This window comes from Cryptomeria japonica, chromosome 6 (genome assembly GCF_030272615.1).
Source record: "Cryptomeria japonica chromosome 6, Sugi_1.0, whole genome shotgun sequence".
Lineage (NCBI taxonomy): Eukaryota > Viridiplantae > Streptophyta > Pinopsida > Cupressales > Cupressaceae > Cryptomeria > Cryptomeria japonica.
Window position 1 is genome coordinate 52,907,581 of NC_081410.1, and position 26,238 is coordinate 52,933,818.

Consider the following 26,238-nt stretch of genomic DNA (forward strand, 5'->3'; position numbering starts at 1 on the left):
ACACAGAAGTAAATAAAACCTTTGTACCAAGAGCATTCATAATACTAATTGTAAACAAAGAACTTGGAAGCAAGTCTTCACAACACCCTGTGTCATACCCTTTCTTCACTTCTAAATGCTAACTGTGTTATCATAGATGAATGCGTTTCAGTTGAACCTATTACTCATTCCAACTCGGCACCATCTACATTTCCATGTTTCCAAGAGCACCTGTAGCTGACCAACCCATGTCAAAACTTCAAATGCAAAACCACATTATCATGAAGTACCAAGCAAAAGATCAATGTACTCTAAACACAAAAATAGGACCAAGATCATTGTCAAAATTCCAACTACAGAATCAGGAACTTAAACATGACAACCATGATCTAAAACATCTTATCCAAAGAGATTTCATGCTCCGTATGAACATAAACACATTATGTCAAAACTCTAAATGCATCTCAAGAGTATATCCTGACATAAAAATATCCTAACTAAGGATTACAACATCTCTGCCAAAGACCCTTTATGAGTCCTCAAGATATTAGCATCTTTAGTCACATGAAGATCATTCACCAATACATGATGAATCTGCATCACTGCCAAAGACCCAAGGTACCCAGTCTTGATGGCATCGTGATTGAACCAGAAACCGACAGATGTCTGAATTCCCAAAGTACCTTAGTAGGCATCTCTATCCCCATTGTCAGAGGACCTAGAATCTGAAGAACTCTTATTCTTCTTCTTCTCTCTGCAATCCTTACAGATATGACCAGTTTGCCCACAATTCCAGCACTTCGCTTTGGACTTCTTTCCAGGAGTCTTAGAAATTTCCTCTGACTCAGATTTAGACTTCTTGTTCTCTTTCTTGCCTCTAACAATGAGAGAATCCTTGACCATCTCAGAAGATCTTCTCCGTGTTTCTTTTGATAGCAAGGAAGCAACCACACCTTCCATAGTGAGCTTGGTTGTTGTACTCCCAATGGTCATTACCAGATGATCCCATGAGTTAGGCAAAGAACATAAAAAAAGCATACATCAATCCTCGTCATCAATCTGGACTCCTACAGAAGTTAGCTGAGTGTTGGGTGAATATTTTGTCACCAGCGTACTAATGACAAAATATATGATTCACACACAGCTATGTTGAGAAATTAATCTCTCCTCTGTTGGGTGAATATTTTGTCACCAGTGTACTAATGAGAAAATATATGATTCACAAACAACTATGTTGAGAAATTAATCTCTCGTCTCATCAAGGGGAGGTTCCCTTTGAAATTTCTTCTCTAATTAATAAGAAATCAAAATCTGTGGGTTGGTGTTGGGCATATAACTCTCTTTTTTCAGAGTCTCTACCTCTTTAGATACTTAAAGAAAAGAACAATGAATCTAACAAACTACGCTAAAACTTACAATCAAGTAGCACAAAGTCTCTCTTGAATGTAATCTTAACTCAAACTGATTATTACAAAAAGTTAGAAATTTAACACGCAGCTCAAATTCTTCAAGTATGAATTCCTAATTCTTTAAACTAAAAGTAATTGCAGGAATACAAAACTTACCACTAATTACTTAATTTATTAGAATATTTCCCAAATATGCTAAGAGCACACAATCTACTTGCACGATTCAGGAGCTCTTTAACCCACATAACAATATCTTCAAGATCAAAGAAATAAATAACATATATATTCAATGGACATAGGAACATTAAATTATATAAACAATTTTCTTGACACAACACAAAGTTTGAGATCAACAAAACTGTTTTCTTTATTTGCTTGATAGAATTTTCACAACAAAAGACCAAAGTCTTAGTTGGGACAAAAATTCTGCAGAGTTTTGCTAAGCACGAAAAAGATCCATATTTACAAATGAGGTCCTCCTTATATAGGAAAAGAATGGAGAAAAAAGTGGGCACAATTGACTTATTCAACTACACAGTTCCATTTTACTACAACTTCAACATAAAGAAAATGTGCAGCTGCATAAAAACTGACATCATCTATCGATGCAACTGCATAAAGAGAAAGTGTCAAAGGGGTCACTTCATTCTTCATTCTCCTCCTCATTGGATTTCTAAAAATCTTTGAACTTAGTCAGGATAGCTTTCTGTTAGGGTTTCAAGCAGATCTGAAGCAAATATGAACTAACAATTATATGCAGATTTAAATACAAAAGATAAAGAAATAAAACAGGACACGAATAACACAAAGATTTAACGTGGTTCACCCAGAATGGGTTACGTCCACCATACACAGTCGTCCAATCTTTCTTATTATCCAACAAAAACAGTACATCAACCTTACAATGCCTTAAGCATCCCAGCCACTTATAACATGCATTTTTAGGGCAACAATCAAAGTCGGCCTTTTTAGGGTTTTATTACAATGTCGGTTTTCATCAACAAAAAATACCCCCAAAATTTTTTTCTCGGGGGCTCCCGCCCTTGAACCCCTGCTCGGGGCCCGACCCGGCCCCAGACCCCGGTGAGGATACGTGCTGAGTGTACAATACTTTTCTGATCAATCGCCACATTTCAACAATCTCCCACTTGGAGACTGATCAGGCTCCACACCGAACAATCTCCCACTTGGAGGCTGATACTACACGACACCATTGTACATGCAACATCTGCTAGATAAAAACACTAGGACTCGATTGGTATAAATTCCACAATTATCAATCAAGAAGACCAACAGAAATTGATGAAGAAATCAACTTCTCCCTTGGAATTGCCTTCGTGAACATATCGGCAGGATTCTCACTTGTGTGAATCTTCTCAAGCCGTAACTGACCCTACTCCAAAACAGTCTGGATGAAGTGGTACCTGAGCTGAATGTGCTTTGTCCTTGAATGAAAAGCAGAGTTCTTCGCAAGATGAATGACACTCTGGCTATCAATATACAATGGGCGATCCTCCTGTGTCTGACCCAATTCCTCCAGAAAACATTGTAACCAAATCATCTCCTTGCTGGCTTCTATAGCAGCAACATACTCAGCTTCAGTGGTTGAAAGTGCAACAACCTTTTGCAGCCTAGAAACCCAACTGATTGCAGTTCCCCCTATAGTAAAAACATACCCTGTAGAACTCCTCCATGAATCAATATCACTCGCCAGATCAGAGTCAACAAATCCACTCAGAGCAGCAATAGATCCTTTGAAACATAATGCCTTCGTAGTAGTTCCTTTCAAATACCGAAGAATCCATTTCACAGCATTCCAATGTTCCATACCCGAATTACTCATAAACCTGCTCACAACTCCCACTGCATGTGCAATATCTAGCCTTGTGCATACCATTGCATACATCAGACTGCCAACAACTGATGAATACGGGATGTTAGACATTTTATTAACCTCTTCCTGTGCCTTTGGGCACATCTCCTTAGTCAATTTGAAATGACTAGCCAAAGGTGTACGATCTGCTTTTGCATCCTGCATGTTAAATCTTTTCAACACCTTCTTTATATATTCACTTTGGGACAAATTCAAGGTTCTATTTTTCCTGTCCCGTGTAATCCTCATACCGAGAATTTGCTTAGCTGCACCCAAATCCTTCATAGAAAATGACCTGGCTAATTTTTGTTTAAGATCATTTATGTGTTCCATGTTAGAACCAACAACAAGCATATCATCAACATAAAGCAACAGGATAATATAACTGCCATTATCCAATCTCTTAAAATATATACAATGATTAGAATGACATCTATGATAACCATGTTCAGCCATGAAACTATCAAATTTTAAATACCATTGTCGGGGTGCTTGCTTTAGGCCATACACACTTTTTTTCAACCTGCACACCAAGTTCTCCTTACCTTTGACCTCATATCCCTGTGGTTGCAACATGTAAATTTCCTCCTCCAAATCTCCATGGAGAAAAGCTGTTTTGACATCTAATTGTTCAAGATGTAAATCATCTGTAGCCACAAGACTAAGTACAGTTCTAATTGAAGTCATTTTTACAACTCGAGAAAATATTTCATCATAATCTATACCCTTTTTTTGTGCAAAACCTTTTACCACAAGTCTGGCCTTATATCTTTTCTGACCTCCTTCCTCCTCCTTCAGCCGATAAACCCATTTGTTAGGCAAGGCTCTTTTTTCTGCAGGTAAAGGGACTAAGTCCCAAGTCTTATTTTTCATCAAGGAGTCCATCTCCTCTTTCATGCCTAGCTCCCACTGTTGTTTGGCATCCACCTGCGTTGCTTCTTCATATTCTTCTGGTTCACCAGAATCCATTAATAAAATAGAATACAAAGAAGGAGAAAATCTTTCAGGGGGTCTACTTGTCCTCATAGAACATCTAACACTTGCAGGAGTTTGTGGGACAATCTGTTGTTGCTGAGCATCAGGTACCTGTGGCATTCCATTTTCAGGAATCTCATCCAACACCACATATTCTTGTTTGTCCTATTCATGCTTCTTTTCCTGCATCTGTTCTTTATACATAACCTTCTCATTGAATATAACATCTCTACTTCTAATTATTTTCTTATTTTCAAAATCCCATAACCAATAGCCATATTCATCTATCCCATATCCAATGAAGGTACATTTATGAGATTTAGCATCAAGCTTGGTTCTGTTTTCGTTATAAACATAGACAAAAGCTTCGCAACCAAAAGTTTTTAGAAAAGAATAATTTACCTTTTTACCAGTCCATGCCTCCTCTGGAATACCACCATCCAAAGGGGTTGAAGGTCCTCTATTTATCAAATAGACAGCAGTATGTACAACATCTGCCCAAAAATGTAAGGGCAATCCAACATGCAATCTCATGCTCCTCGCGTGTTCCATGATAGTCCTATTCATTCTCTCTGACACACCATTTTCCTGTGGAGTTCCTGGAACTATCTTCTACTTTCGAATCCTATTTAAGGAGCAGTAATCTTCAAATGCTTTGCTGCAATACTCACCTCCATTATCTGATCTGAGACACTTCAACTTTTTTTCTGTCTCATTCTCAACCAAAGCTTTCCATTTCTTAAAAGTTTCAAAAATATCTGATTTTTGTTTTAGGAAATATACCCATGTTTTTTTGGTTGAGTCATCAATAAAAATAACATAATAACAAGAGCCACCAAGAGATGATACCTGAGCCAGTCCCCATACATCTGAATGTACAAGCTCTAACTTCTCACTCTTCTTCTCTTTCCCAACCTTGAGAAATCTGACTCTTTTTTGTTTACCATAAACACAGTTTTCACATAACTCTAAATCAATGTTCTTTAGTCCTGGCAATAGATTTTTGGAGTGAAGGGTTTTCATCCCTTTCTCACTCATGTGCCCAAGCCTATGGTGCCACATTATCGAATCTGGTCTTGCAACATTTATTGTTGTTGTCCCTGTAGTAACTTTATCTGTAGCAGCTAGGGTAGAGTAAGTGTTACCTATACACAGATATAATATGCCTACCTTTGCACCTTTAGCTATTATTAATGATCCTTTAGTGACCTTCCACACACTATCTGAGAGGGTAACTATGCAACCTTCACTACCTAATTGCCCTACAGAAATTAAATTTCTTCTTAAATTAGGAACATGTCTTACCTCCTGCAGAAACCAGTCATTTCCATTCTACAACTTGATCTTTATCTTTCCTTTTCCAACAATTTGACAGGGCTCATCATCACCCAAATATACCTGTCCAAAATCAACTTGAAATCTAAAAAATATTTTCTATGGGGTGTAGCATGAAATGAAGCCCCAGAATCTATTACCCAGGAATCATTAACATTATCCAAACATAAGATTAAAGCATCTTGTAAAGTATTACTTGCAATATTAGCTTCCTTACTGTCATTTTCATTTTTGTCTCCTTCTTTGTTTTTCTGAGACTAACAATCTTTCTTTAGATGACTAGGCTTTCTGCAGTACCAACAATCTTTCTTTCCTCTAGATTGAGAGCGTCCTTTCTTTGACTTCCCTCGTGACTTCTCATTCCAAGGGCCTTTTCCTCTTTCCTTTGATCTTCCTCTGTTCTCCACATTCAAAACACTACCCGATGATGTTGGAGTCTTACCTGTGCTTTTCCTTCGCATTTCCTCGCTTAGGATAACACCAACAATATCATCAAATACCAAAGTATTTTTACCAGAGACAGAGTTACTTACAGCCATAACCAAGCTATTCCAGCTTTCTGGCAAAGAACATAAAATCAAGAGAGCCCTAACCTCTTCTGCAAAGGTAATTTTTACCGAAGACAATTGACTGGTAATTGTATTAAATTCATTTAAGTGCTCGGCTATAGATCCTCCCTCACTCATTTTCAAATTAAACAAACGCTTCATAAGAAATACCTTATTCGAAGCCGAGGGTTTCTCATACAACTTAGCCAATGTTGCCATCAAATCTACAACCGTTTTTGCTTCTATTATATTGAATGCTACAGATGGCGCAAGGCACAATCAAATGGATCCCAGTGCCTTTCTATCTAAAATGTCCCACTCTTCATCTGACATTGTGGTCAGTTTCTTTGCCTTTCCTTCCAATGACCGCCACAAATCCTTTTGATACAGGTAATCCTCCATATGCATTTTCCATAACTGATAATTCTGGCCGTTAAACTTTTTGACCTTGAATTTGGAATCCTCCATTGCTCCCACTCAAATCTGAGAGTCCTGCCAATTTATAGAATACCTCGCTCTGATACCAATTGTTAGGGTTTCAAGCAAATCCGAAGCAAATATGAACTAACAATTATATGCAGATTTAAATACAAAAGATAAAGAAATAAAATAGGACATGAATAACACAGAGATTTAACGTGGTTCACCCAGAATGGGTTACGTCCACCATACACAGTTGTCCAATCTTTCTTATTATCCAGCAAAAACAGTACATCAACCTTACAATGCCTTAAGCATCCTAGCCACTTATAACATGCTTTTTTAGGGCAACAATCAAAGTCGGCCTTTTTAGGGTTTTATTACAATGTCGGTTTTCATCAACAAAAAATACCCCAAAATTTTTTTTCTCGGGGACTCCCACCCCCAAACCCCCACTTTTCTCGGGGGCTGCCGCCCCCGAACTCCTGCCCAGGGCCCGGCCCAACCCTGAACCCCCATGAGGATACATGCTGAGTGTACAAATACTTTTTTGATCAGTCACCACATTTCAACACTTTCATCTTTGCTTTGTTCAATATTGGAGTAGAATTGGTTATCACTCAGATGTGGGAAATTGCATCTTCAATTCTTACTCGTTTCTTTTTCCCATCCTTCAGCATGGACGCAAGGAATTCAAAACTGACCTGAATCTCCAATAGCTTATTAAATGTATCAAGTGAGAAATCCTGTCCCGTGCAGTGATCTATTAAGGCAAGGAATTCTTGTGTGATAGCTTTGCCAGTAACGAGATTTTGATCGCCATCATATAAGTAACAAGGAAGATCGACAACTTTGGCAAAAATGAGATCAATCTCGTCATCACCTTCTTTCTTTTCTCGGTCCAGTTTTGCAATCATCAAGCTTATTGTCTCTTTCTTATGAGACAATAATGACAAGATCTGGATGTACTTTTCCCTTGTGGGAATTACCTTATTTTGAACAAGGACATCTATCCTGAAGTCCTCCATTTTGCTCCAAAAGGTAGTACTTTTCACAACTTCCTCAATCTCCTGTGATAATGAAGTTTTGAGTCCTTGCATCTAACTCTGGATTACTTCATAATCCGCCAATAGTCCCACTGTCGAACTTAGAAGATGAGAACCTTCTGACCTTAGCCGTGAAATCCACTCATCCATCACTCGACCTTTAGCTCCTACCTGTTCAATCTTCTTTAGAGCTTCGATATCCATTGAGGATCCTATGGGCTCAATTTCTTGATAAGATTGTGTGACCTTTAGAAGAACATTGGTTAGTTGTTCACACTTGCTTCAATTCATTTTTCTCGTCCCTCTCTTGGTCCAATCTCCTCAACAAAGAATTAAAGGCTGTCTGAGAATCCAATTTAACACTCTCATGTGTTTCCACCCCAAGCTCTACGACCTGCATGGTATAATCCTCAAATCGTATGTTGCCTTTGTCCTTATCTGACGATGGCACCATAACCTCAACATACTTTCTCTTAGAAGTCGGATCTACTACCACCTAAGATACCATTTTTGGCTTCTTTGTTCCCTTAGGCTTTGGAGGAACCAAGCGCTCAAAGTCAAACTCATCTGGAAAAATTACCAGTTTTTTCCTCTTAGGGGCCACTACTTCCATCCAAGGGGGTAATTCTGGATTGGCCGATGGAGTAGTAGCTCCTTGCTGATTTTCAGTTAAAATTTTAGGAGCAGGCTGACTGGAGCTCGAAGCCATTATGAGTGTTAATGATGGCACCAATTTTGAAGTATCTAGTGGAACACTTGTCGATGTTGTGATAGTTGCTGCTGCCGACACCTCTTCAGTTACTGATGGGAGGGTTGAAGGCATCGTGGATGCAACTTCAGCACTTACCAAGGATGGAATTTTAGTTGTGGCTGTAGTAACATGTAAGTCTACTGAAACCTGTTCTGCAAATGCCTCTTCCAAGACTTCATTAAAATCCATCATTGTAGATTCAATGGTAGATGAAGGGATATCATCCAGATTGGAGAAGTTGGTTAGTGTGAAAAACTGTTGAGCGGCCTCTGATTGCGCCATGCCCATACTTAGATCCCCATCTGGAAAATCCTCATCCTCTTGATCAGAGTTAGAGTCAATAGAGTGGACGATTACCTGTGAGATGATCAGGGCATCAACTCCAGCTAGGTTTGATGTTTCTTCAGCTTGTACTTCCTCTTGTTGAGGAATTTCACCTTCTTCAATCCCCTTCTCTTTTTCAACTTCACTAGCAGGCGATTGTTCTGGTTCTTTTGCCACTGCTTCCTGTACTGCCGATGATGACTCACCCTTCCTGGAACCTTTAACTATGACTTTAGTCTTGGGCCCTTTCCCCTTAGATTGTATCACCGGAGCTGAAGATAGTGCTTGTGGATCTATCCTGCTCTTTGTTCTTGTCTCAGCTATAGCTGTCTTGCCGGCTGGGCCATCACTCTTATCGTCATCTCCTGAATTGGCAGGAAACTATTTCATCTTGAGATTATTCTTTATCAACCATGCATTGGTGTTTGCCAAGATAGGAACAATCCTCTGGGTGATAGATTTGCTTTCCTTCTTTGACCATTGCACAGGAGGAAGTGAGGAATCAACAATCTTCTTCTTATAATAGACAGGGTCTATTATGTCATCTGTGTCTTCCATGGTCATTGGGATTTTTGCTAAATCCAAGTTTTTAATTTGTTCCAAGGTAAGACGGTTGAAATCCATCCTTCTTATATCCTCCTCATTCTGACAATCTACCCAAACATCTTCAAACCTGTAAACATGTGTATAACTCCTCTCGAGTATGTTCTTTATGCCACGATAGTCAAAATTGTTTTGTGCCTTGAATCTTCGCATATTATTCCATTGCATTTATTCCTCCATGTTCTTGTCTTTAGGGTTAGTTAGGACTGAGTACCTACCAATTGACTCTGGGAACTTCAACCCAGTCTTATGTGCTTGTGATTGTTTTTCATGCACATTAATTAGTTGTCTACACAACTCCATGAGAATGATATTGTCAGAAGGAAACCTTGGTAGAATAAAAGGCTCACCTGAGAAGCATCCAATTCGGATATAAGTGAAAGTAGGAAATTGAAGGAAAACACATCCCAAATGAGATACCCTGTTATAAGCAGCCTTTGATATTCTCCGCTTCTGCAGGCCCTTATCAAACATGCACTTCCATACAGCGAAGAAGGCATCATTAACTCTTCTGTAATGGGTACCTTGATTCTTAATGGTAAGCTGATCATAGTACTCCCAGACGGGCACCAACCTCCTATCATCCCTAGTAGATTAGCCTGGATATTGCCTCATTGAAGCAGCCACATAAACCAGGTATGAGTTCATATAAAATTTCAGTGTTACTTGACCTCCTTTAACTGAGCAAAGAGGGCATCACTGATCTATTCACCCCAATCAATTCTTGTAGCTCCTTTCTTGATAATTTTCATGTAGTAACACATCTAGCTTTGAAAGTAACGAGAGTCTTTTAACCCCCTCACCCTTGATAACATGGTGACCATGTCATTGCACTCCACATTGAAATCACTCTAGTGAAAGTACTTGGGCCATCGTGAGGTTAGGGAACCTCTTGCAGCAGAGAGGAAAACAATATTGATCACCTTCTTGCATTTATCCTCGTTTTTCTCATAGTACTCTTGAGCACTTTCTTGAGAAATATCAGCCACCTCTTCCACTTGGGAACCTTTGAAGACACTATTAAAAAATACACTGTCCAGGGTCATGATGACGTTTTGATCTGCATCTTTCACCTATCTTGAATTTGGATTAAATTGATCTGCTATTGCAAGCACAAATTCAGGATCATGAGCTGCAAGTGGAAAGGATGCATATTTATGCAACTTGGATATGATCATATTAGTTAGGCGAGCAGGAGCCTTCTCAACTCGGGCAATGAATTCTTGCATATTAACATGCCTGATCTCAGTATCTTTGATTTCCTTGATATTTGAATCCGCTGAACTCTCTGGGTACATATTCAAGTACTTATCGTACTTGTACTTCATCTTTCTTGATGATGTTTTTACCAAAGAAGATTCCAACTGACTTGAGGAAGGCTCATATTTGTTGTGAAGGAGCTTTGACATTCGTGATGACTGCATCCAACACTGAGGATTATCTCTTTTGATAGTTATTATCATCACCAAAATAGATTTTCTTCAATCGGATAAAAAAATGGGACTTAAAACAGGCTTAGGAGTAAAACTGCCAAAAACAGCAGGTCGGGGAAAAAGGTCTGACATGCTCTTTAGAAAAAAAAATTTGCACATCAAACTTTGAAGTCCAACATGCAAGGATAAATTATCTTGATTAGCACATCGGACTTTAAAGTCCAATGTGCAAACTAGGAGTAAGTTATCAACACATCGGACTTGCAATCCGGGGAAGATCAATAACACATAGGACTTTAAAGTCCGATGTGCGAGGGTAAAACCATTTGGAAAGACCAGCACATCAGACTTTAAAGTCCGATGTGTGAGGGTAAAACCATTTGGAAAGACCAGAACATCAAACTTTAAAGTCCGATGTGCTCAAAAGGGGAAAAATCATTGATTGACATGTCGGGTTTTAAAACCCGACATGTCAGTCAAACCTTCACATCTCCGCATATCGGACTTTAAATTCTGATATGTGAAGGTAAATCATCTCTCATATCAGACTTTAAAGTCTGATACGCGGAGATTCCTCCATCCAACTGCATACCGGACTTTAAAGTCCGATGTGCAACTTGGAGAAGGATGACTTTGGAGGGCAATCAGATTTTAAAGTCTGATTATCCTCTCGACACAAGGCAAAACCCAGAGAAAACAAAACAATGAAGAACAAATGGGAAGATAAAACAAAACAGGAAAAGAAACCCAAAAAGAAAGAATAAAAACCCTACCTTTTTTGCTATGAGCGATTTGGAAAAAATCCGACGACTGCAGCGATTGAATCCACAAGATGGCGAGCGAAACGAAGGAGACACGTGGAGGAAGAAAACACAACCAATAATGAAGAAATAAAATGCAAAAAGTTATTAAATAAAACCCCAAATTTAACAATTAATGCCGCATTTAATGACCAACTTGCAGTGCTTGTTGGACTTTAAAGTCCGACATGCAGGGTAAAAACCTGTGCAAGTCAGACTTTAAAGTTCGACATGCACTCACTGGCCAAACAGTCTGCAGTTTGAACACTACAAAGGAAGACTTCCTGCAGGTCAGACTTTAAAGTCCGAGCTGCAGGCAAAAACCAAACATGTACAAATCGGAGTTTAAAGCCCGATGTGTATAAGAATTTACATAGAAAGACCCTGCAGTTCAGACTTTAAAGTCCAAACTGTAGGTAAAACTGCAAAATTAGAAAAACTAAGAAAACACATAAAATGAAAAGCAAGAAGCTAAACGAGCTAACCAACGAAGTCGATCAAGCTCTCCCAGAGGCCATAAGGTACGAAACGGACCAGTTTCATAGGGTTGCCTCATGATTTTGGCCACGCTGAAATTGAGGACAACACTAAGCAACTATCATGTTGAAAACATTCAGATGATCTGCAACAGATGTACCCTCGTCCATCTTCAAGGAATACAACTTCTTCCTCAAAAACAACTTGTTTAACAAAGACTTCCCAAGATAAATATCTCTAAGTTTCTTCCACAAAAGATTAGCAGTCTTTTCCTCGTGGATATTCATCAAAACATAATCTTCCAAACAGAGTTGGATTAACCCTCTAGCTTTTCTATTTGCAAGATCCCAGTGTTCTTGCTTCATGCCTGAAGGATTAGAAGTTGCAGTCACAACACCCCAAAGATCTCTATCAACCAACAAGTCTTCCATCTTGAGTTTCCACAACTAAAAACTGGCACCATTGAATTTATCGATCTCCACTCACCCAGAAGAATTCGCCATCTTAAACTGCAAATAAGACAAATAGACGCTCTGCTAAACTCCCGCTGAAAATAGAATTGACACAACAACAACCCTACCCAACAAGGATAACAACAACTAAAAAATTGCTCTGATACCACTTGTAAGGAAAACACAGTGCAAAAACGTCTTCCTAACGTCAATTCAATAGGGGATTAGGCAAGTATGCCTTTTTTAATTCCTTTGCAAACACATTAAGATGACACAGATAGACGATTCAAGTATCCAAACACACAGAGAAAAGACACCAAGATTTACATGGGAAAACCCTTACGGGAAAAACCCACCACCCAACTACAAAACTACTTTATTCATAGTAAAAGGATTATAATAAAGTTACAGTCTTAATAGAGAAGGTATTCATTCTCAGTCTACACGGTTCAAAACTCTGCTATAACATCATATAGAACATACAAGACTACAGACATGCCAAAACTACAACAACGTAGCCTCTCTACATCCCTTCGTAGTCACTCCGTTATGCTCTGATCAGCATAGACCTATCGGTTCACTTTGCTCTGCTCAACAGTCTTTCAACCTCAATTCCATATCGATTACATTTCTGCCAGCATATATGTTAGCCAAGATTACAATGTATCAGTTAAACATAACCATTATGGAATCCAACGGTCTTCCATCCATCCAACTGCATTTCGGTTTCCTCTGGCCACTCTGACAGTTAGTCGCTCCAACCACCAGGAAATCTAACCATCGAGCGACTGCCAGTCGGTTCATGAACTCGTGGGAACCAAATATCCCACATTCATCCAGAAGTTGGGTCGGTTCGTATTCATATAAACCGACAGTCCCATCCTTAGTGTCTGAGTGTTCACCTTTTTGGATCTCGGTTCAATCTCACATCCGCAGACGATCTCTGCTCCATCGACTATCGGTATAGCTTCCAACCGGTAGAGTCGATTGTCCGATGATACCCGATCGCTGAAGGCGACTCCATCGGGTTATTGACACAACCTTCTTGTTTTCTCCCCGATCCCCGATCACTCTGAGGATGTCTAGACCAAAAAATTGGGTCTTCGTCCAAACAATGAACAAGTAGTCCCGATCCCCCGATACAACAGTAGATGGCTCCATTAATGGGCTCCAAAATAGGTCGGCTCCATTGGCTCTTCGAGATAACCTACACTGTGATGTTACCTCGATCTGCATTGTTATCCCGATAACCTAAGGTGGTCTCATCAGGTCATCGGCTCACGCCCAAAACTGCTATCCGGATAAGCGAAGCACTCTGAGACAAAACAAAGCGGACTCATTGGGACTTCGGTGTAGCCTTCATCATGTTGACCCGATTGCCAATATCAACATGATCGCCGAAGGCGACTTCATCGGGTATCAGCGTAACTCCAGACCGGAACCTCTGATAGCCGATGACAACCTGGAGCGCCTAAGTTAGGTCCATCAGATCATCGGCACAACTCTGATACAGTCTTCCTGAAAGCCAAAGTTATCCCGATGATCGAAGTCGACTTCGTTGGGTCATCGGGATGACTTCAAACCTGTTATGCCGATATGCAAATAAGTCACACCGATCAGAAAGTGTTCAACAACCAAGAAGGTAACAAGGTAACACTCTGCTACTCCATCGGTGTAGGCTACTCTGATCAACCCAAACATGGTCAGGAGAATTCAAGGCATATTCCCGACAATCTCCCACTTGCTGAGGAATCCACTGGACCTGTCTATCATGCTAGACACATACCGACACCACTGAGAAGCATGGACTCAAAAGCCCATCAATCCTGATATACCATTCAATCATAAACCATCAGGAAATACAGTTTACCTTGTGCACTACTGAGATACTTACAGAGTAGTCACATATCATTCATGGACATACCTCCCTTCTACCATGCCAATGCCATAGAAGCTATCCATTGAGAAAAAACCATAACTCTGACTCCCAGAACACAAACCTCACGATCCCAAGCCTAGTCAAATGTACCCACATTAGTCACAAACATAGCTAGAATAGCACCCACAACAAGTGCTAGTACATCCAACTATACATACCTCCAAGGTATAACTAGATGAATTTCAAATCATCAACATATACAACCTGCTACTCACAGTCTCAAACTTCAAGTGCAATAATAGTCATATGCCCACTAAGAAGCTCCCACTGCATAGGTAATGTCAGAATTGGAAAATATCCCTTTTTCAACATGACATAGAAGTAAATAAAACCTTTGTACCAGGAGCATTCACAATACTAACTATAAACAAAGAACCTAGAAGCAAGTCTTCACAACACTCTGTATCATACCCTTTCTTCACTTCTAAATGCTAACTGTGTTATCACAGATGAATGCCTTTCAGTTGAGCCTATTACTCATTCCAACTCAACACCATCTACATTTCCATGTTTCCAAGAGCACCTGTAGCTGACCAGGGCATGTCAAAACTTCAAATGCAAAACCACATTATCGTGAAGTACCAAGCAAAAGATCAATGTACTCTAAACACAAAAATAGGACCAAGATCATTGTCAAAATTCCAACTGCAGAATCAGGAACTTAAACATGACAACCATGATCTAAAACATCTTATCCAAAGAGATTTCATGCTCCGTATGAACATAAACACATTATGTCAAAACTCTAAATGCATCTCAAGAGTATATCCTGACATAAAAATATCCTAACTAAGGATTACAACATCTCTGCCAAAGACCCTTTATGAGTCCTCAAGATATTAGCATCTTCAGTAACATGAAGATCATTCACCAATACATGATGAATCTGCATCACTGCCAAAGACCCAAGGTACCCAGTCTTAATGGCATCATGATTGAACCAGTCACCGACAAATGTCTGAATTCCCAAAGCAGCTTAGTAGGCATCTCTATCCTCATTCTCAGAGGACCTAGAATCTGAAGAACTCTTCTTCTTCTTCTTCTCTCTGCAATCCTTACAAATATGACCAGTCTGCCCACAATTCTAGCACTTCGCTTTGGACTTCTTTCCAAGAGTCTTAGAACTTTCCTCTGACTCGGATTTAGAATTCTTGTTCTCTTTCTTGCCTCCAACAACGAGAGAATCCTTAACCATCTCAGAAGATCTTCTCTGTGTTTCTTCTAACAACAAGGAAGCAACCACACCTTCCATAGTGAGCTTGGTTGTTTTACTCCCAATGGTCATTACCAGATGATCCCATGAATCAGGCAAAGAACATAACAAAAGCATACATCAATCCTCGTCATCAATCTGGACTCCTACGGAAGTTAGCTGAGCAACCATCATGTTGAAAAAATTCAGATGATCTGCAACAGATGTACCCCCGTCCATCTTCAAGGAATACAAATTCTTCCTCAGAAACAACTTATTTACTAGAGACTTCCCCTGATAAATATCTTCAAGTTTCTTCCATAGAAGATTAGCAGTCTTCTCCTCACAGACATTCAAGAGAACATAATCTGCCAAACAGAGTCGGATTAACCCTCTAGCTTTTCTATCTAGAAGATCCCAATCTTCTTGCTTCATGCCTGAAGGCTTAGAAGTTGCAGTCACAACACCCCAGAGATTTCTATCAACCAGCAAGTCTTCCATCTTGAGTTTCCACAACTCAAAACTCACACCATCGAATTTCTCGATCTCCACTCGCCCAGAAGCATTCACCATCTTAAACTGCAAATAAGACAAATAGATGCTATGCTAAACTCCCACTAAAAATAGAATTAACACAACAACAACCCTACCCAACAAGGATAACAACAACTAAAAAATTGCTCTGATACCACTTGTAAGGAAAACACAGTGCGAAATTGTCTTCCTAACATCAATTCAATAGGGGATTAGGCAAGTATGCCTTTTTGAATTCCTTTGTAAACACATTAAGATGACACAGATAGACGATTCAAGTATCCAAACACACATAGAAAAGACACCAAGATTTACGTGGGAAAACCCTTACGAGAAAAAACCCACCACCCAACTACAAGACTACTTTATTCACAGTAAAAGGATTACAATAAAGTTACAGTCTTAACAAAGAAGGTATTCATTCTCAGTCTACACGGTTCAGAACTCTGCTATAACATCATACAAAACATACAAGACTACAAACATGTCAAAACTACGACAACATAGCCTCTTTGCATCCCTTCGTAGTCACTCCGTTCTGCTCTGATCAACATAGACCTATCGGTTCACTCTGCTCTGCTCAATAGTCGTTCAACCTCAATTCCATATCGGTTACATTTCTGGCAGCATATATATCAGCCAAGATTACAATGTATCTGTTAAGCATAACCATTATGGAATCCAACGGTCTTCCATCCATCCAACTGCATTTCGGTTTCCTCTGGCCACTCTGACAGTTAGTCGCTCCAACCACCAGGAAGTCTAATCGTCGAGCGACTGCCAGTCTATTCATGAACTCATGGGAACCAAATATCCCACATTCATCCGGAAGTCGGGTCGGTTCATATTCATATACACCTTTTTGGATCTCGGTTCGATCTCACATCCGCAATCGTCTTCGCTTCATCGACTATCGGTATAGCTTCCAACCGGTAGAGTCAATTGATCGATGATACTCGATCGCCGAAGGCGACTCCATCGGGTTATCGACACAACCTTCTTGCTATCTCTCCGATCCCCAATCACTCTAAGGATGTCTAGACCAAACCATCAGGTCTTCGGCCAAACAATGAACAAGTAGTCCCGATCCCCCTATACAACAGTAGATGACTCCACTAATGCGCTCCAAAACAGGTTGGCTCCATCGGCTCTTCGGGATAACCTACACTGCGATGTTACCCCAATCTGCATTGTTATCCCAATAACCTAAGGTGGTCTCATCGGGTCATCGGCTCACGCCCAAAATTGCTATCCGGATAAGCAAAGCACTCTAAGACAAAAAAAAGCGGACTCATCGGGACTTTGGCGTAGCCTTCATCATGTTGACCCGATTGCCGATATCAACCCGACGCGATCGCCGAAGGCGACTTCATCAGGTATCGGTGTCACTCCAGACCGGAACCTCTGATAGCCGATGACAACCCAGAGCACCTAAGATAGGTCCAGTGGATCATCGACAGAAATCTGATACAGTCTTCCTGAAAGCCGAAGTTATCCCGATGACTGAAGTTGACTTCGTCGGGTCATCGGGATGACTTCAAACCTGCTATGCCGATATGCGAATAAGTCACACCGAGCAGAAAGTGTTCAACAACCAAGAAGGTAGCAAGGTAATACTCTGTTGCTCCATCGGGGTAGGCTACTCCGATCAACCCAAACATGGTCAGGAGAATTCGAGGCATATTCCCAACAAGTTTGACTCTACAACAATATGTTGCCAATGAAGAGTACAACAATGCCTCAAAGCAACCAAATTAGCAAAAGCCTCCATATAATTATTCATGTGAAAACCTTTATAGATAGAAAACAGAAACTGAACTTGTCCCAAGCTATCACGTCCCACTCCACCAATACCAACATGTCCAGGATTGCCTCTCGAAGACCTATCGGTATTGATTTTTAGAACACTAGGTGGAGGTGGGTTCCAATGACCCACTCTAGAGATCTTTCATAAAGGATGACGACACCTATTTCTCATAAGCTACGGAGTCGTATAGACACCTGGATCAAGAAGTGAAAAATCAAAGCGGTTACATATGTCCATCTCCCTAGGAGCCATTCCCCTACAAGGTCACATTTAGCCGAAACTGTCTCCCAAATAGAATGCATAATCTTCGACCACACATGTTGAACATCAAGTTGGACTTCTTGGAAAATGCAACGATTTCTCTCAACCAGATATGCCAAATAATAAAAGTTGGACCTAAGGACCAGGCAACTTGAAGAAAAGGAGTATCAATAGGAGCATGACCCCAACGGTCCCAAAACTCTACCAGAGATGAAACATGCCAACATGTACAGTTACAAGTATCCCACCAAGAATGCCAAATCCTCTTGGAGAATTAACATTGGAAGAAAAGGTGGGATATAGACTCCTCACTATTACAACAAAGAACACACATAGAGGACTCGCAAAAACCCCTCTTACACAGATTATCCCAAGACATCGATTTTGAACCACCAGCCAAAGGAAAAAATTACATTTAGGCCAAGAAAAACGATTCCAAACATATTTCCACCAAGGCACCTCTACATCCCCATAAATATGATGAACAAGCCCCATATAGCCAACAACAACTGAATATTTCCCAGATGACTCACAGCCCCAAGCTAAAATATCTGACCCCTCTAAGGAATTACATTTTCGAGAAGCAATAATATGGGCTAGCTCTTGCTGAGATTCCTCAGAACCCCCCTGACGGCCACTCACTAGGACCCTTCCATCTGTAACCAAAAGTAGGCCCAAATTTTTGAATTGTCTTATAATTTCCTATTGAAGTCCACCGAACAACAAAAAAACTATCAGAGAGAGATTGTAAATGAGGATACTAAAAAAGAATGGGAGGATTAACATCCTAGGAATCCAACCAAAAAAGAGCCTCAAAGCCCTTATTACATATCCAAAAGAGACCTTCTTTAACCAATCGTGCCCTAGTTTTAAGGGTATGCCAAATCAAAAAGCCTCTGCCACTCAGCTGGTAACGAGGAACATTCCAATCCTGAATAGTAACCAAATACTTATGAGTAAGGATACGCGCCCAAAATTGATGTTGATTGGTACACCACCTCCAATATAATTTTGCCGCCAAAGCCTGACTATTCAAAACCGATGAACAAAGACCAAGGCCACCCTCAATTTTAGGCCGACAAATAGACTCCCACTTAACCAAACTCCATTTAGAAAACTACAAGGTACCGCTCCAAAGGAATTGACGAGAACAAGCATCAAATTCCCTAAGGAAATACATTGGAGCCGCCTGAACAAAACCCCTATAAATAGGAAGAGCCCAAATCATAGACTGAAGAAGAGTAACACGAGCAACAGTAGAAAGCCACCTATGAGTCCAATGGTTAACCTTCCGATGCATTTTATCCAACAACTCTTGCCAAAAGGGTCTAGACAGCCGATCAACAATAAGAGGAATACCTAGATAGATAAAATAAAGAGAACGGATTTGGAACCTTAGAATATTTGCAATACACCTTTGGATAGTATCAGGTATATTGAAGAAATAGATTGAAGACTTATGCTCATTCACTCACTGCCCCGAAGCAAATAAATAGACATCCAACGACTTTCGAAATGACTCCGCCTCTTGAAGGCGAGCAACCCCAATAAGAGCTATATCATCCACAAACTGAAGATGTGAAAATTTAGGAAATCCAATACCCCAAGAGTACCCCCTGATCAAACCCTGAGAGACCTGAGACTTGATGAAACGTCCCAAGCCCTCAACCATGACGATAAACAAATAAGGAGAAAGAGGATCACCTTGCCGCAAACCTCTAGAAGCACCAAATAACTGTGAAGGTTGGCCATTAACAAGGACAAAGAAAGAAGCAGAGCTCACACGACTCATTACCCAATTGACCCACTCTAAATGGAAGCCAAAAGCCAGGAGAAATTTCCACAAAAAACTCCAGTTAACCCTATCATAAGCTTTTGCCATATCCAACTTGATGAACATACCTCTCTCCCGCAAAATAACCATAGAGTGAATGGCTTCAGAAGCAATAACAATCTCATCCAAAATTTGTCTGCCAGCCATAAAACCCCCTTGTTCATCAGAAATCAATGAAGGAAACCAAAGTTTAAGCCTTTCTACAATCAGTTTAGTGATAATCTTATACACAAGATTGCATAAGGAAGAAATCCAGCTGAGTAGCTCCCTCGTTCTTGGGGATAAGAACCAGGAAGGTAGAATTTAAGGCCTGAAGCATCTTCTTATTCCTATGAGATTCTTGAACAACCACAAGCAGATCAAACTTTATAATATCCCAAAATTCCTGGAAAAATTCAATTGGGAAACCATCTAGACCAGGAGCTTTACCTTTAGTCATCCCAAACAAAATATCTTCAAGATTAGAAAGGGTCACCGGACGAATGAGAGACTCATTCATCATATGAGTAAGTAAAGGCAATATGCAAGCCAAAATATGATTCTCTTACTCAGGAGTAAAGGGCATATCATCAGAAAAAGGGTTGAATAAAACTGAGTTGCCTCACATAACATCACCTGAAGAGAGGTGAGGTGAATGCCATCAGAATTAACCAAAGAAGAAATAATACTCCTTTGCTGACGAGCCTAAACAATCATGAAAAAGTTGTAGTACGGTCACCTTCCTAAAGCCAGTCACTGCTTCTCTAGAAGATCTACTCACGAAGCTCCCACTCCTCCAAATCTTTCAAGGCCCGAGACACAACACTACCCAATGCAACAGTAAAACCAAAATCCCAAATTTGGCGAGTAATACCATCTAGGCACTCTTGAGCTCTTCTTTTCTTGTGGGACAGGTTACTAAAACACAGCTTGTTCCATTTCTTAAGTTGGAATTTCACGAACTTCAACTTTTTGACAAAAGTATACATAGCCATACCATAGGCAGAATCCCCATCATGCCACCATTGAGCCATGAGATCAGTAAGAGAATCATCGTGAAGCCACATAAGTTGAAACTTAAAGGGGGGATTCTTAGGACCAGTAACAAAGCCAACCATAAACTTAATTGGCCAATGGCCATAACCACTCTAGTCTAGGATCTTTGAACTAGATAGCACCCTATCACCCATCCAATAGCAAGAAACCAAAAATTTGTCCAATCGCTCAGAAATAGCATCCTCCCCACACCGTTGATTAGACCAAGTGAAGATCCAATTAAACGGCTCAACATCAACCAAATCAAGAAAATCCACATTATCCTGAAAAAGAATAGAAGCAAGGCCCAACCTAGGAAGTTTGTCTCTCTTCTCTGCCAGGTGAATAACAAAATTAAAGTCACCAACCAGAACCCAAGGCAAGTAAGGGGCACCAAACCTAACATACCTAAGATGGGATGAAAGCTCGGCTTTGCCATGAATATCAATGGGAGCATATACATTTGTAATCAAAATAATCTCACTAGATTCCAAACTGGAAGCAACCAAAGAAAGAGAAGACTAGCTAGAAAGCCACCAAAGAGGATTAATCTTGCACAGGTCCTAGAAAAGAGCCAAACCACTTGAGCAGCCCAAGGAACCAATACACTGACACTGACCATTACCCCACATAATAGAAGCATGCTGAAGCAGAAGATCAATAGAAAGCTTAGTCTCCTGGATACAAAAAATATCAGGAGAATGAGTACCCACCAAATCTCGAATAGCTTTTTGCTGAGAGGGGCTATTCAACCCTCACACATTCCATGAAAGAATGATCATTTAAGGGCTAGTGAAAAATGGGCATCAATGGGTTTCACCACCCCTAACTCCACCAATAAATCCCCTACTAAATGAAGTTTCTCTTGATCTTTTTTACGCCCAACCTTAGAGAAATCCATAGAGCTTTTCTTAAGAGGTTGCTCGAGTAAACCTAAAGCCTGAGAAGAGCCCTTGCCTTTACTAGATTTCAAAGCTTGTTTGCCAAATTTACCAAACGAACATCATCCTGGATGATACCCAAATCCTCCTCATCGTGCCCATTCTGAACTGAAAAGTTTTCTTGGGGCAGCTGAGGGCCCTAAGAACCTAGAACCTCAAAGCCAACCCCTTCAACACGAACTATATCCATAGCTCCAGAAGAAATATCCATTGGTCCATTTGCTACATCAGTTGGGATCCCTTCCTCTAAAGCCAAGACCTCAAAACAGTTAAAGTCTTCCTCATTTTGTCTATCCTTGAAGGATCTCTTTTGCCCTCATCCCTTAGAATGAGTTTTTACAGGCACAAAACCATCCCCAACGGAACCTCCATCCCCTAGAGGACCCCCATCTGCGATTGAAACCTTTGGCACCCTTGTCATTCACCACTGGTGGGGGAGCAGAGGAATTATTACTAGGGGTTGGTCTGGAGAAGCGGGGGCACTAACGCTGAAGGTGATCATATTCATGACAAACTCTACATCAGAAAGGAAGAGACTCATAATCTAGCTGCTGAACCTAGGAAGAGGATCCCAAACAAATTTCTAGTGAATCTGGAAGAGGATTAATCAGATCAACCTCAACACAGATACGAGCGAAGGAGATTACCTTTTTGTCTAGGGTTTGCCGAGAAATGGTAGCCGGTTTATCAAGAAGCTTAGCAATCTGATGTAAAATATCTTCTCACCAAAACTCCAATGGCAACCACGGCAGACGAACCCAAATAGGAACCCATGAGGGCAAATCATCAGCATAATTAAAACCCAAATGCCATGGTTTAATGAATAGACCAACTCGATTATAAAAATATGGACCCCCTTCAAAAACCCGATTCTTGTCCGCTATGGAAGAAAATACTACCATGAAGTAACTATGGACAGCCAACATAACCTCCATTTCCCCTTCAACCTGTCAAGTTCAATGAATCCATTAATCCAATGCCAACAGATACATATCCCAAGGAATTTGCATATGAAAAGCGTGATTACTCCAATATGAAACATCCTCTACCAAAATAGGAGAAATAACCAGCACGGGCCGATCATTACTGCATGACAGACATCCATTCACTTTCTTAAGCTTGGAGCCCTCGCCAACATAAAAAGAATCCAAAGACGACACATGCACATCTGAAGAGGAACCATTACGCCCCCCCCTACCAGCAATCATCAAACTTGAAGACTTCGGTTGCCGTGCCATAACCTGCAGCACAAACAAAGAGGGTGTCGCAATACCAACAAGCACGCAGTTCCAATCGTGACCCGAACGTTACAAGCTCCACACAATGAAGACAAGGAAAAAGGCCAGCACGCGGGCTTCCCACACCACACAATACTGGCAGCAAGGAATAACGCAACGGAAAAAACAATCTCCCCCCACACTCTAAAAAGTCCCTCCCCACACAAATAAATAAATCGAACACCGATCTGCAAGAAATGAGTGCATGCAAGAAGAAAAGCCAACATGCAGCTCGGCCCTAGCGGGCTCGAACCAGCAAACTGGCTGCCATCGACGCCATCCAAATGTACAAGATACTCTGAAACCATCTATTCAATTTTGCAAGTTTCAGTACTATTTAAAGAGCATTTTTCTTCCATACAAACAAAAGACCATATCCACTTAAGGTGAGTGCAGCTAGCTAATGCATGAAGATGCATAATCAACATTACACAATGATAGAAACCAGTTAGCATTTGTTAGCATTCACTCTGATTTTTTTATCTTCCTTGCTAGAAGAATAAAAGCTTCTTGAATAAAACGTAGAATGACAAAAGGGTTTAAGTACAAGGCACAAAAGGACAAAATAAATTATGTTTTAGTTTTGTACAAATAACAACTTCTACTTCTAGAATTATGTCGTTTCTTTTTGTCATAAAACCTTCAAAATTGACAAAGTACAGAATCATGACTTTGATAAGGCGATTCTATAAGATCCACTCAATACAATTCTATAGAATCTGAATTAAATTGATCCAAGAGAATGGATAAAGATATAATGAAGTAAAATAACTAATAGTTGTTGATAGTTACTTTCAGCAGAATCAAGAAGGTGGATTTTTATGTAGTATCCACAAAAATTTATGATGTGTTTGGGAAACATTTGAAAGATTTTTCTATGAAAAGTTGGTACAAACTCTAATGAGGCAAGAATTGCAACAAAACAAGTATAGATTAATGCAAGAAAAGACAAACAAATGACAAAATAGAAGCTTACAAAGTCTATATTAGACACATCAAAGATTTCAAAATATTAACCAAGAAAATCGGTCGAAGATAACAAAAGAGAAAAAAGATAGAAGATGAAAAATTATCGAAATCAAGTATGATCAATCCTTTTGACACAAGTGTCGTGCCTAAAAGAAATAATGCTAATAAGAAATTAATTTGATACACAGATGGATAAACAATGTTTCAAGAAGCATTATACCATTTCTTGTTTATTTAAAATTTAAAAGTCATCTATATGTTATATGGCTTAATTATTTTCTGGCATACCATCATAATAATGCTATTGAGGATTTTAATGCATTATTAAAGTGTACACCATTTTTAAGTATACTGTATTTTTTGTTGTTCTTTTTTATCTTGATTCATCGTCATTGAATTGGTCTATCTAGGGTTTGAATGAGGAGAACATTACCATTTCTAGAAAAGTTCTCAAATGATATATGTAGACACACCTCATATTAGACACCTACATTGAGATGATGCAAATTTATTAGTCATTCATTCCTAACAAATTTATTTCCACAAGGTTAACTTTAGTTTAACACACCAAAATAGTTTTTTAGGTGTGGATCTCAGCCAAATATGTACCACCAATTGTAAGATTTTGAGACGTTTGTCTAATCAATTTTTGCACATTGGCAAATCAATTCCTAACAACTTTATTAGCATATTACACCACCAAGATTCAAGCTAAGCATTGCATTTTATTTATTTAAATTCTATAATTTTACTAATGTATTTAATATTCCAGTCCAACTCATCACATTTCTACATGACCTATGGTTTATCTTTTGTTAATTAAGGTTTCTAGATTTGATTTTTTAAGTGTATATTTTACTTTTCAACATTCATTAGGGTTTGGATCTCCTTTGTTTATATTTTATTAATATACCTTTTGATGAGCCTATAAATTGTCCTATTTATTCCTTTATTTATGTCACTTAATTCCATGTTTATAAATCAATTCCAACACATTTTGTTACTACTTATTATAGTTGTCATTAGTTTTTATATCCAAAGTCATTCTATATACTCTAGTTGGTTACTACTACCGAAACATTCAGTCGGTATGCACAGTGCAGTCACTTATAGAAGAATTAGTCACAGAGCCTAGTATTCACCGAGCTGTCTACCGAGTAACATTCTATGTCTACCAAGCAGAAACAATAATACACCTAGTTGATATACACCGAGTGAAACGTGTTACCAGATTCATTGAATCTAGACACACATGGGAAAACGTGTTACAAGATCAAGGAATAAAGAACCGTTATCACATTGGAAATTGCACTTAAAGATTGTGTATGATTTTGAGGTCATCTAACCAATGAAATATTTTGTATGGTTATTCATTCGATAAATCATGTTTGTAAGATCGAAGCAATGAACCTAATCACCGACATAAGATATCTATTTATACAGCATGGATTGAGATCAGATAGAGATATAGAGGTGTATGAAGCAAGACATGTGTGATAGGTAAGAAAACACTGAGTGTTATGACTGTTACAGAGACACAGAGGTCACTGAGAAGGAGGATTTCAGAGAACAATCAAAGAACAGAGTAAACAAAAGGGTTTACCGAGTTACTTTATGGGTTACCGAGGTATGCTATAAGCAAGGTAATCTCATTTTGAGCACAAAGAATCTGCTATAACATTCCAGATGTAAAGTTGTAGATATTTGTAAAGATTTTATTGTAATATTTTGAAGTTGTAAGAGAAACCTTTAACAGGGTAAAATACTCTAACAAAGTCTATAAATTGTAAAGCCTTTAACTAGGTGCAACATTTAGAATAAGTTTAGTAAAATCATTTAGCAAGGTAGATCTAAAGATCTTGATACTCCTAACAGGGTAAGCTATCAGAAATAGCTGAACATGTAGCTCTAACCGAGCAACCTTTATTATTGCAGTAGTGAAGTTGTGGGTGCCATACCCACCATTGTTTTTCTCTCTAACCAAGAGTTTCTGCATAACCAAAATATATGTGTTATGGAGTGAATAATGTATGATATTTATTTGT